Raw genomic sequence first — 12697 nt, 5'->3', positions numbered from 1 at the left:
CTGAGGTTCCAGTTCCTCATTTGTAAATGGGTTAAAGATGAATCTCTGGGCACCTGGCTGATTCAGTCACTTAAGCTTCTGCCTTCAGGTCAGGTCATGATCTCAAGGTCCTGGGATGGATCCCCAGAGTGGGCTCCCTGTGCAGTGGGGAGTCTGCTTCTCCCTCTGTCTGCTGCTCCCACCCCCACCCCCACCACCCAGCTTCTGCTTTCACTAAAATTAATATTTTTATAATTGTTTATTATGTTATGATAGTCATCATACAGTATGTCATTAGTTTTTGATGTAGTATTCCGTGATTCATTATTTGTGTATAACACCCAGTGCTCCACGCAATCTGTGCCCTCCTTAATACCCACCACCAGGCTCACCCATCCCCTCACCCCCCTCCTCTCTAAAACCCTCAGTTTGATTCCTGGAGTCCATAGTCTCTCATGCTTCGTCTAAAATCTATCATCTTCAGATTACTGTACTTACCTGAAAATGTGTCACGATTGCAGCAGGGATTTTGGGAGATAAAATTTACATGTAATAAAATTCACCCCTTTTAGGTGTCTATTCTATGAATCTTAACATACACAGTGTGTAACCTTCATTACAATTAAGAGAGAATATTTCCATTGTCACAAAAAGTTTTCTTGTGCCTCTTTGTAGCCAATTTATCTCCTCTGATTTACCAGCCCTTGGGAGCCTCCGGTCTGATTACTGATCTTATAATTTTGCCCTTTTGAGAATGCCCTATAAACAGAATCACGCAGTGTGTGTCTTTTCTGGTTCCTGTCACCTAGCAAAATACTTTGGCATCTCATCCATATTGTTTCTTATCATTCCTTTTTATTGTTGAATATTCCAGAATGTGAATATGCCATGATTTATTTATCCATTCACCGTATTATGGACATTCGGTTTCCGGCTTTTAGTGACTGCAAATGAAAGTGCTCTCAATGTTTGTTCACAGGTTTGTGTGTGTCCATATGTGAAGACAGAGGTGTGGGATTCCCTCAAGGGAGGAATTGCTGGGTCATATGGTAAGTGTATATTGAACTTTATAAAAAAGTATCAAATTATACTTCAGAGTGGTTTTACCATTTTGCATTCCTGCCAGAAATATCTAAAAGTTCCAGTGGCTCCATATCTTTGTCAGGATTTTGTATTATCATTTCCTTTTTTAATTGAAGCAACTCTAAGAGCTATGTGGTGTTATCTCATAGTTTTAATATGCATTTCCTTAATGACTAATGATGTTGAGCAACTTTTTTTTTTTTTTTTAAGATTTTATTTATTTATTTGTCAGCGAGAGCGAGCACAGGCAGACAGAGAGGCAGGCAGAGTCAGAGGGAGAAGCAGGCTCCCTGTGAGCAAGGAGCCCGATGTGGGACTCGATCCCAGGACGCTGGGATCATGACCTGAGCCGAAGGCAGCTGCTTAACCAACTGAGCCACCCAGGCATCCCAGTTGAGCAACTTTTCATGTGTTTTTTTTTTCATCCATATATCTTCTTTGGTGAAGTATCTGCTCCCATCTTTTGCCTATTTTTTTTTTCTTTATTTTAGAGGGAAGAGAGTTGTGTTTGCAATAGGCATTTTTAATTGCACCATATTTTTGCTAATCAACACCTAATATTTCATAACATGAAACCACAGTGAGTCAACCAGTCACCTAAGATTATTCCTTTCAGTACCTCATATAGGTAAACTGTATTATAGAAGCGTATTAGCTCGAAGTCCAGAGCCAGTAGACTACCATGGTTTTTTCAGCTTTGTGGTGAGATGCTCTGCATGATCTCACCCTCTGTCCCTTCTCTGACCTCATTCCCATCCCCTTTCTTGCTGGTGGGGGCACATGCCAAATATATTTTTGCCTCAGGGCCTTTGACTGAGGGTTTATTTTAACCTGGGAAACTCTACCCCAAAAGCTACATGGCTTCTTCATGACTCCTTCTTTTACTTTGTTCAGGTCAATGTAGGTAGGCCTTTACCCTGACCATCCTGTGCAAAGTCCATCCCTTCCTCCACATCCTCTGACCCCCTTCTTCTTTGTACCACTTACCACTTCCTGGTATGCTGTATTTTATTTGTTGTATTGTTTATTTGTTTGCTCTCCATCTCCTCCCACGGAAATGTAAGTTCTGTGAAAGCAGGAATGTGACGTGGTTTGTTTCTCTGTAAGGTTCTACAGCTAGGAAAGTGCCAAGGATGTAGCAGGCATTCAACAAATTGTAGGCAGAATTAATAAGTCTTAAGGAGAAAGGTGAGAGAAATGCTAATTAGCTGAATTTTTAGATGGGCCTGCACATTGTACCAGACCTGTTCTGCTCGCAGCACTTAAAAGTTTATTAAGCTATTTCACATTTGACCCAGGTGAACTCCTAAACTAAGCTAAACTAAATCTGTATAACCTTTCCAAATGGATCTGCTGGTCCTTTAAAAAACAGCCCCAAGATGGCAGCAAATAGAGGTAGCAATAATTGCCTTTGTTTGAGGCCCACAGCTTGATTTTTCTTTGTCTCTGACTGGTTTACTGTTACAGCAAAGCAAAAAAACAAAAAACAAACTTTGTGAGTCTGAGGATTCTTTCTCTGGTACCTGCTGCAAGTGGGCCTGAACTCTTGTGTTTGGATTGCTCCAGTCTTTTTTTCTCTTGCCTCTGCTTTTTCCTGTTGCACACAAAGTGCATTTAACTGTTCCCTTTCTCTCGTGTTCCTCTGAGAGGACTGGGGAAGGGTGGTGCCCCGTCATGCAGTGGATGGGCTGTCCTTGAGCTGGAGGTCTCCGGGGTTAGGACCATTAAGAAGTTCCTTTACTTGCATGGGGCTGAGATCACTGTGGACTCAGGTTGTTCCTGCTCGTAAATAGTTTTCCATACCTGGTTCAAATATGGACATTTTCCTAAATGTGGATATGGTAGAACCCATTCTGGGTTGGGACCAACTGGGGAGAATAGAGAAGGTCGTAGGAAAAATGGCCAGTCAACTCACCAATCAAATGAACAACAAAATCCACCGAACATTTGGTAATAAATGGCTGCTTTTGAAGTCAAGACTATTTTATGGTTACCACTCCCACCAAAAGAGAAAAAAGGTTTCTAAAAATGGACTGTTTCTTTTTTATTTGATACAGATATTCTGATTTTCCAATACGTTTTCAGATCGAAAATTATTGGAAGAAACTGACAACCTAACGTAAGTTAACCAAACAGCAAAGAGTTGGATAACTGTTTGGGCCTTTTTATTGCTGAGACTTCACCAATAGGAGCCGGTGTTTTGAAGAACAGAGGGAGACCATTGGTAGCATTTCCTGTGGGCTGAGACACTTTATAAAGTGTAGGCTTGCAGATTCTGGTTTTCAGAAATCTTCTAAGCTGAGCGTGTTTCAGAACTGATCTTTGCCTTCTTGGTGATCTTAAGCAAAATTATGAAAATCTTCCCAAATCCTGATTTTATAACACCAAGAAATACTGACAGTGATGCTTCAGGAGGTTAATGATGGTCTAATTATCTTGCACCAATAAGGAAAAGGAGTCAGCCTTTTGGCAAGATTATGTCAGAACTAGTCAGATAATATAGATATTTCTACCTCCACACGTTTTCTAAAGGGGGATGTTGCCGCTTTAATTAAATGTTATATGAATACATTTCAAGTAGATCCAAACAGAGGGCAAACTCTGTTTCAGAACCGCTGTTCTTACATTTAAAATGTATTTGAAATGTAGTTTGAAAAAAAAAAAAGATAAGGGGAAAGAAAAACTAAAATAACTCGAAACAAGTAGAATATAGTAGCTCATCATTACACTAATATATCAAACAATGTGATCTTAGCTTAATTATCCCCTTTGAGAGTTGGGAAAACTAAGCACAACCTTCAATTTACAGCTGTTTGGTGCCGGGAACCTGAATTATTATTGGAGAGGAAGGGGTGAAAAAGTTTATTTATTGTGACCTCCACTCAGTTTTTATTCATTGTGGAAAATCTGTATATTCACAAATGAGGGCTATTCATCCTTAGACCACAGCATCCTTCAGCTGTCCAGGCCCACATCGACTGCACTTCTCCTGCTTTTGTGTTCATCTCGAAGGCTCTTCATCCAGATTGTTCATCATCTTGATGGTCTAGCTTTATCTTGCTTTTGTGCAGCTGCATTCCGCTTATCCAAAGTGCTGAGGGAGACGAGGGAGAGGGAGAGAGAAAGGAGCGAGAGCGAGCGAGCAGGGGAGAGTGGGAGAATAGAAACGAGAAAAAGCAATGGCCGGTGCACATATGAGGATAATTTGTAGTTTCTCAATAATAATATAAAAAAAAAAAAAAAGGAGGACAGGCTAATTACTGGCTTAACTAGGGCAGCCTGTGGATCTTCATGTCAAAAGGACTGCCCGTAATTATTTGCCATCAAAGCACATTCATATTGTGGCACAAAAGAAGGGCCTTTTGCAAATGGATCTTGCTAATAAACAGGGCTGAGAGGAGCATTATGTGTCTCCCTGGTTGCAGGCACATTAACACAGTGACATGGAGCATAACTCGGGGCCTGAGGAAAAAAACACCAGAATGATAATTATCCCCCCGCCCCTCCCCAGCTCCCTCGCCAGTCCCTTTGTGTTGGATGAGGAAGCCGAACATGACCTATGGAGGGCTCAAGGCAGGCTATTAGTGACCTCGGGGCCCTGACAAGGTGCCTCTGTTCTTTTAAAAGCCTGCCTCTTGATGTCAGGAGGGTCACGTGGACCCGCGGCTCAGCTCGAAATGGTCCAGCAAACACTTCAACCTTAAAGACACCTGGAAGGTCATGACCAATTTAATGCAGATGAAGACAGCCCAGGAGACAAGGCTCCGTTGAATCCACGCTTGGCTCTTGGGCGTCTATTTAAGTCCGCAAAACTAAATCTGAGGGGAAGAAAGTTCTCTCTCTTCCTTTGTTAGTAAATGAAGAGAGTCTTAGGGGAGGGGAAAAGGTGGATGCAGATACAGCCCCTTGGATGAATTCTTCTGGCAAATATAAACACCCCCACGGTTTCCTGTAGGGAGGGGTACTGAGGGTGCAGGGCAGGGGGCTGCCTTCCATGCTTCTCTCGGGTCAGGTGGTGAGAGCCTCATCTGCCGCAGAGACTCACCTGTGACCTGGGTCTGCCTTATGCAGGCTGCCGACCTGCCCAGAAGCCCCTAGGCTTGTTCTGCCTTCACCGAGCCCTTGATGGTAAAGCAGAGGGCCAGTAGTCAGCTTGGAAAACGTACCTAATGCCATTAAGGTGGGGTCCTTCGTCTTCTCTCTTTCCTTCCTCTTTCCTTTCTGGTCTTGTCATTTTCCTGTGGAAGGTGTCTTCTGACATGGAGGGGCCACCCCAGAGCCCAGAAAATGGGGGAAAGTATTCTGTTTTTCACGCACCAGGAGCAAAACCAATCCCTGTAACTCTTACTTTACCAGCAGAGAAATTAAGGATGACTATTTGGTTGCAAAACAATGCTTGCTTCACAAACGCAGATTTTCCTGAGCATTTAAATATTTAATTATTTGAAAGGTTGGAGGCTGATAAACTTCAAGTTAAAATGTTATAAACCATTTCTAATGGAAAATCTACTGGGAATGACTTAGAAACATTGAAAGATGTGTATCTGTGGGAAAATAGGATTAAGGGTTTTTGGGATTTGACTTAAACTGCCTAGGAGTTTGCCCTGTATCTGAAGCACGTTGAGTCTAGGGAAATAAACACTCTCGGTTTGTAAATCTCCCAATGATTAATCAATCTTCTACCTTCCTCCCTTCCTTCTGCTCCTCCCACCCCTTTCTTCTCCAAATACCTTAGCATAAAGAAATTGGGGTCTTGAAGTACTAATTATAGACATAAATTTTCCAAACTGTTAAGAGTGGTTCGAAGAAGAAAAAAAAAAATGGAAACCACACTGTTCCTTATTTTAATCTCTCTAGCCTGGGCCTCTTTCTCTGAACCATTTAACTCTTATATCCAATTGCACATAAGACCTCTCCTCTACACTTGCATATCCTACAGATGCCTTGAACCCAGCAAATGCGGAAAGGGATTCCTCCTCCTCCTCCTTCCACACTAGTCGCTCTATTCATGATTTTTCCAGTCGCAGTGGGTATCAACTGCAACTTTCCAATGCTTCGGTCAGAAACCTTATAATTATTCTTGCCTTCTCTCTTTCTCTTACTGAAAGACCCCTCCCCTAGAAAGACCCCTCCCTTAGACAGATAGGATAACTAACCGCTTGTTTGCTTTTCTGTGAACCGCTGGCTTTTAGGCGTAAATTAGGTTATTAATTGCTTATTAATTGCTCTTTTGCCCTTCTGTAACTGCTTGGCTTATAGAAATAATAGAAGACGCCATGATGGCACTCCTACCTTCCCCCTTCTTGTTCCCCCTCCCTGCCTCTCTCCTCCCGCGCGTGGGCCCTCAGAACCAATCAGCTTGTTCCCCCTTCCCGCCTCTCTCTTCCGGCTCGCGGGTCCCCAAAGCCAATCAGCAAACTCCACTAAGGCCTTTTTCAAAAGTTCTAACTGTCAACCAATCAGTTGCGCCCCACCCAAAACTTGTTTGTACCTGTCTATAAAAACCCAGCACCACCCCAGCTGGGTGTGCTCAGCTAGCAGGAGCTGCTGACCACCCGCAGGCGCGCGCTGACCACCCGCAGGCGCCTGCGTAACAATAAAGAACCTCTTGCTGATTGCATCCAGTGGCAGTGTTGGATTCTTGGGTAAGGGGATCCGCGGGTCTTTCACTTACCACATCTGATCTGTGAGAAAATACTGTCGGCTCTACCTGGAAAAGGCATTTAGAATGGAGCCATAACTCCGTCATCTCCAGTGACACCTTGGTCTGAGCCTGAGCCATCTTCATCTCTTGCCTCCATGATTCCTGTAGCATCGTAACAGGTTTCTGTTCCATTTGATCTGCTCCTAAATTGGTAACCAAACCCGTCCGTCCAAGCTGGTACATTGAAAGTTTATTACAAAGGCCCACACGGTTCTGACTTTATCTTCTACTTGTCCTTCCCTTCATCATTGTGTTCCAGCCACAATGCCCCCTGATTTTACCCTACATACATCGCAAGGATGGCCTGCATCTTAATACCCTCAACTCCCTCATCTCCAAGTCATTTTTCAGAGCTTACTTTCTCCACGAAACCTCTCCTAGACACCTTACTTAACCCTGCAACTACCTCCCACCCCTAGCATCCTGATCCCTTTTGTCCCTGGAACCCTTAGAAGTGTTGATGTTTTCACTTTTGCTTTAAAAAGTAGAGGGGCACCTGAGTGGCTCAATGGGTTGAACCTCTGTCTTCGGCTCAGGTCATGGTCTCAGGGTCCTGGGATCGAGCCCCGCATTGGGCTCTGCTCCGTAGAACTTGTTTCCTCCTCTCTCTCTGCCTGCCTCTCTGCCTACTTGTGATCTCTGTCTGTCAAATACATAAATAAAATCTTAAAAAAAAAAAAAAAAAACCTCCTTAAAAAAAAGTAGAGAGGGGAGTCTGATGGTTTGTCAAGATTTCCCCGTCCCGTGCATGGAGACACCCATGCCAAGCAGTTCTCCAGTTCTGAGCAGACGGAGTGCTTACAGCCCTGACACTGTCTACCCTGGAGACAGCATCAGATCCCCCAGGGTGAGGGCTAAGTCCCATGAGACTGTCCCCACCCCCAGCCCCTTCACACCCCAATCACAAGGCCGGATTGTTACCTGTGCTTCTAAGCAGCTGGCTATAAATCAAAGGTTCCCATGGCACCTACACTGGAAGAATTCACTAAAGAGGCTTGCAGACAAACTCTGAGAAACAGTTACTTACGTTTACCAGTGGAAGGGATATTTTAAAGCATACAGAAGACTAGCCAGATGAAGGGGTACATAAGGAGAAGTTCTTTCCCCATCGAACTGGGGTGCACCCCCTCCAGATATGTGGATGCTACAACTAATCTGAAAGCTAATCAAATCTGATTGTTTGAGAGTTTGTATAGAGCTTTAATTTCCAGCCCTCCTTGCCCTTTTTGGTGGGGAGCTGGGGGAAGGGGGGTGCAACCCTCTATCACTGGGTCTCCAGTGACCAGCCTCTCCCTGAGGCTGTCTAGGTTGTCTAGGGACTTAGGCTATCTCCCTAAATCACCTCATTAGCATAATCTTAGGTGTGCTCCAGAGGGTCTCCTTGGGAATGACAAAAGATACTCCTATCACTCAGGAAAGGGATTTAGGAGCTTGGTACCAGGAACCCAAATACATTTCTTATTATACCAAACCCCTTAATGGTGCAGCTGTGGGCTCCGTCAGCAACCTGGAGGACATTAGCAAATTCGTGAATCAGCTTTGCACTACTTATTGTGAAGGAGAGTCATTTGTTAGCTTAAGTAAAACCTGGATTAATTACAACTGTCTGTGAATATATTGACTAAGGAGGTCTTTAGTATACATTTAAGAAAGGTGAAAATCTCAGACTCATGAAATTCAAGCCCTCTTTTTGTTCATCAGTTGTAGTTTGGGCAGTAACAAGAGCAGACACTTTGGTCCAACTGAACTATGGTACAGGAGAAAATAAGTAGGGTTTGAAATGAATGAAACCAAGCTTTTTGGTGAGGTTATCTGTGAACAAGTTGGGTGTGTGGCAGGGTGGATTCACGAGATTAGAAAATGCCCATAAAGGTAGCTCTCCTGTGACTTTGTTTTTGTGCATCTTCCCCTCCTTTCAGGTGACTTTGGAAGAAACAATTCGAGGAAACCTTGTGAGAACAGTTTTGGGAACATCTACACATCTTTCTTTTCTCTGGGCTAACTTACGAGGGAATGGGGGTGGTGGCATATTGTGAGCTTTGTTTGATGTTGATCCTAAATTTCTGAAAAGTTTGAGCTCGTGTTTGGTTCTCTCTCCATGTTTCCAGTGCCTCAGTGTGTTACCATACAAAATCATATACTTTGGTTTAAAATCATATATGTGATGTCAGTTATTGACTAAGAAAACTTGCCTTGATGGGCATATTTATTGATACTAGTGCATAAAGAAGCATCTTTGTGGAAGAAACAATACTGTCTCTTCTGTAAAGATGTGAAAGTAGAACCAGTTGGGGCTCTCCATTGTGGGGCTTAGCATCCTGAGCAGGGCTGACCAATCTTTCCAGGTTACCTTGTCAGGAACCCTCCTGCAAACCAAAGGGGACCTCCTCCCCCACCCCTTTTTTTTTTCCTGGTTATTCAAACAAAGTGGCATCTGTCACAACTGTTTCCATAAGGAGAGGCTTCATTCTGTGTCTGAATCCTTTATGCCCTCATGTTCCTGAGCAGACCTTTCTGGAAAGCAGTGTGCTATAAGTCAGTGGGATGGGTGTTACAGTCCAAAATTCCCTACAAAAGACAGGAGAAAAGTAAGAGTCCACCTATAGTGTGTGGATCAAAAGAGAGGCAAACAGAATGGGTACGTTTAGAAGGTTTGTGGATCTGGCTACTCATGAACACCATGAGGCAATATAGATGTATTTAGTCCTTAACAGAAGCTGACCACCCACAGAATTTGAGAGAGAAATTCTGAGACTTAGTTCAATTCTTAGTTCTATTAGTTCAATATTCTGGGTAAATTTTTTTGTTATTTTATAGTAGTGTTAATATATAATAGTGTTAATAGTACAGTAGTTAATATTACTCCTTTCCTAGAGGGTAACGTGGGTTTGTGTCCTCTCCATCTATGTTTCAACTTAACTAAGCATGCGTGCACACACGCACACACACACACACATGCATGTGCATGTAAAGAAAAAATATGTCTACATATATGTGTATATGCAGAACAATATATACATGCATGTGTATGTATTAATATATACACATATGTGATTTATATGTATTTATATATGCATTTATACAGGTCTTATATATATTAATTTAAAAAAATTTCCAGGCCTTCCAACAAGACTTAAAGCATGCATATAATTCGTAGTGTCTTTGGGCACTATAATTGGTTAGGCATCTGACTCTTGGTTTCAGCAGGTTGTAATCTCAGGGTCATGAGATAAAGCCCCTGTGAGGTCTCTGCACTCCGTGTGGAGTCTCCTTGAGATTCTCTCTTCCTCTCCCCGCCCCTCTGGCTTCTGTTCTCTCTCTTTAAAATAAAAAATAAATCTTAAAAAAAATTTGTAATGTCTTTTATGCCTGTAGTGTGATATAATATGATATAATACATGTTCCTTTAAAATGCATTACAGTATTTCATATTGCAAGTAATACATGTTCACTACAGAACATTTGGGCTGTATAGGAAAGTACAAAGAAGAAATAAAAATCACACAAAAATCATATTCTACCACTATGTAAAGAAAACTATTATTATTGTACTTTGTTGTTGTGTTTTTGTGGGCTGCATTTTAGTTTGTGTTGTCCCCACCTATTATCCTCTAAGAAGATAAGTGAAACATATGTTTCTTATGTGAAACAAATAAATGGTGGCATAATTAGTCCATTCGTTTTGGTATATTAAGACAATATTCTTAATATACTTTTTTTTGTTCAACAAATCTCCTTTTCTGAAGTACATACTCATTCTGTGTCCATCCACCATCCATCTGTCTGTCCATCCATCCATGTATCTTTCTCATATATACTTACAGATCTTCAAGTGATTTCTTCAATTTTCCTTAGGATTTGGGGTTTTTCTAACTAGTTTCCTGCATTATCATAGGTCTACCGAAACTCCATCTTGGTAATGTACTAACATGCTGGTGATTTTATTTCCTTGGCCTTCTTTTTTCCCCATCATCTCTCCCCTCCTTCAGTCCTTTAGCAACTCATCTCAGTGGCTTGTATTGTGATGTAATTGTTTATCCACTTTAACCAGTCAATCTGAGCTTTTCCTTTCTGGGGTACCATGGGTACCATCTATAGTTCTTCCCTCTCATGCCTTCATGTCCTTTCACTCTTCAAGTTCTTTTCATCTCTCTACTTGTCCTTCCCCTCGCTTTTGTAATCACTTCTTCCCATCTGACCAGAACACAGCAGTCCGTCATTTCAGCTACATTCTATCTCATACCTTCAGTTTCTTAATGATTTCATTCCCACAATTGTGAGGAAATAATCTTGTGATTTCATTGATTGGTAAAATTAACAATTTCCAACCTTAACAGAACTTTTATTTATTTAATTTATTTTTTTAATTTTTTATGGACATTGGGGAGGATATGTGCTTTGGTGAGTGCTATGAAGTGTGTAAACCGGGCGATTTACAGACCTGTACCCCTGGGGATAAAAATATATGTTTATAAAAAATAAAAAAATAAAAAAAAATAAATTAACAGAACTTTTAAAGCTGCCAAAAATAATTTGTTAATGGCAGGTCCACCTCTGCATTTTTTCTGATATTTTATTATTTGTTTAACTACCAATTCTGTCTTTAGTCCTTTCTTTCTTTCTTTCTTTCTTTTTTTTTAAGATTTTATTATTTATTTATCAGAAAGAGTGAGCACAGGCAGACAGAGTGGCAGGCAGAGGGAGAAGCAGGCTCCCCGCTGAGCAAGGAGCCTGATGTGGGACTTGATACCAGGACGCCAGGATTATGACCCGAGCTGAAGGCAGCTGCCTAACCAACCGAGCCACCCAGGCGTCCCCTTAGTCCTTTCTTTTAGTGGGCAATTTGCCTGTTACTTTCATAAAGAAAAGCAAGGTCATGGATGTTGGTCTGATATGCTGGAAGAATAATGGACTCTGGACTTCACTAAATTTGGCTTCAACAGTTACCATCTTTGTGACTTTGACCCTTGACCTAGTCCTTCTAAATGTTTTTTTTTTGTTTGTTTGTTTGTTTGTTTGTTTTAAAACCTTACTAACTTCATAGGATTTGTCAGGAGAACTCAATGACATGATGTGTTCAAAAAGTTCAGAACACAGTACATTCTCAGTTGCAGCTATTATTATTATAATTATTAAGTAGCAGTGCTCCCACTCCCTTTTCCACTGGGTTCCCAGTTTCTTTGTGTCTTCGTCATTTCTTTTTCCTTCCCCATTGGTTTAGAAGAAGATATAGCAACTCCTTTTAAAATTAATTCCTGGAGACTGTATCCTGCATCCTAGATCCTGGTCCCATCAAGTATGTTCTTTCTTTCTTTCTTTCTTTCTTTCTTTCTTTCTTTCTTTTTTTTCTCTCTCTTTCTTGCGTCTTCAATTTGAGTGTCCATACATCTTCCTCAGGTAAATACCCAGTCTCTCTAAATTCCTTCCTGCTCAACAGTGGTTTCTAAAAACAAGTCTATTTATAACTCACAAGTGTTCTCTTTTCCCTTTTCAGCCTTCTGCTCCTGGCATCTTCTTAACCCCGTTTCTGAAAGTGCTTATAAAACTTCCTGTGACTTCTGATTGGCAAGTTCAGTGGGAGCTGGGCCTCCGTTTTCAGCCCAGTTCTAGTTCTACATCCTTAGGAAGCACGAGGAGAACACTATGCTTCCAGTGCTTCTGTTAGACTTCATTGCTCCTCATACTGTGGCACTGTGCTATGACACTGTATTGTTGTTGGGGTTGTCTTTCTCACCTGGTGCATGATGAACATCTTGAAGAGAAGGACTGGGCTTTAATAAATCCTAAAAGCCTAACTGAAGGATAAGCGTGCATGCACACACACACACACACACACACACACAAAACCACATTGACTCCAAAGACTATTGTCACAAAGTGGAAACTTGACATATAAAGATTGCCTTTATATATACCCTGAGGTTTGTAAGT

The 12697-nt window shown here is 41.7% G+C and overlaps 1 long non-coding RNA gene across 1 annotated transcript; it reads left to right on the top strand.

Annotated features, from left to right (window-relative positions):
* Positions 1–957: 957 nt before the first annotated feature.
* On the top strand, positions 958–9748 carry LOC131807953 (uncharacterized). Its single transcript, XR_009344624.1, has 3 exons — positions 958–1028; positions 3120–3181; positions 8686–9748. It is a non-coding gene; the product is annotated as an uncharacterized LOC131807953 (long non-coding RNA).
* The last annotated feature ends 2949 nt before the right edge of the window (positions 9749–12697 follow it).

Source organism: Mustela lutreola, chromosome 9 (assembly GCF_030435805.1).
Source record: "Mustela lutreola isolate mMusLut2 chromosome 9, mMusLut2.pri, whole genome shotgun sequence".
Taxonomy (NCBI): Eukaryota; Metazoa; Chordata; class Mammalia; order Carnivora; family Mustelidae; genus Mustela; species Mustela lutreola.
Note: the sequence above shows the minus strand (reverse complement) of the source record. Positions and strands in the feature narration are given on the sequence as shown.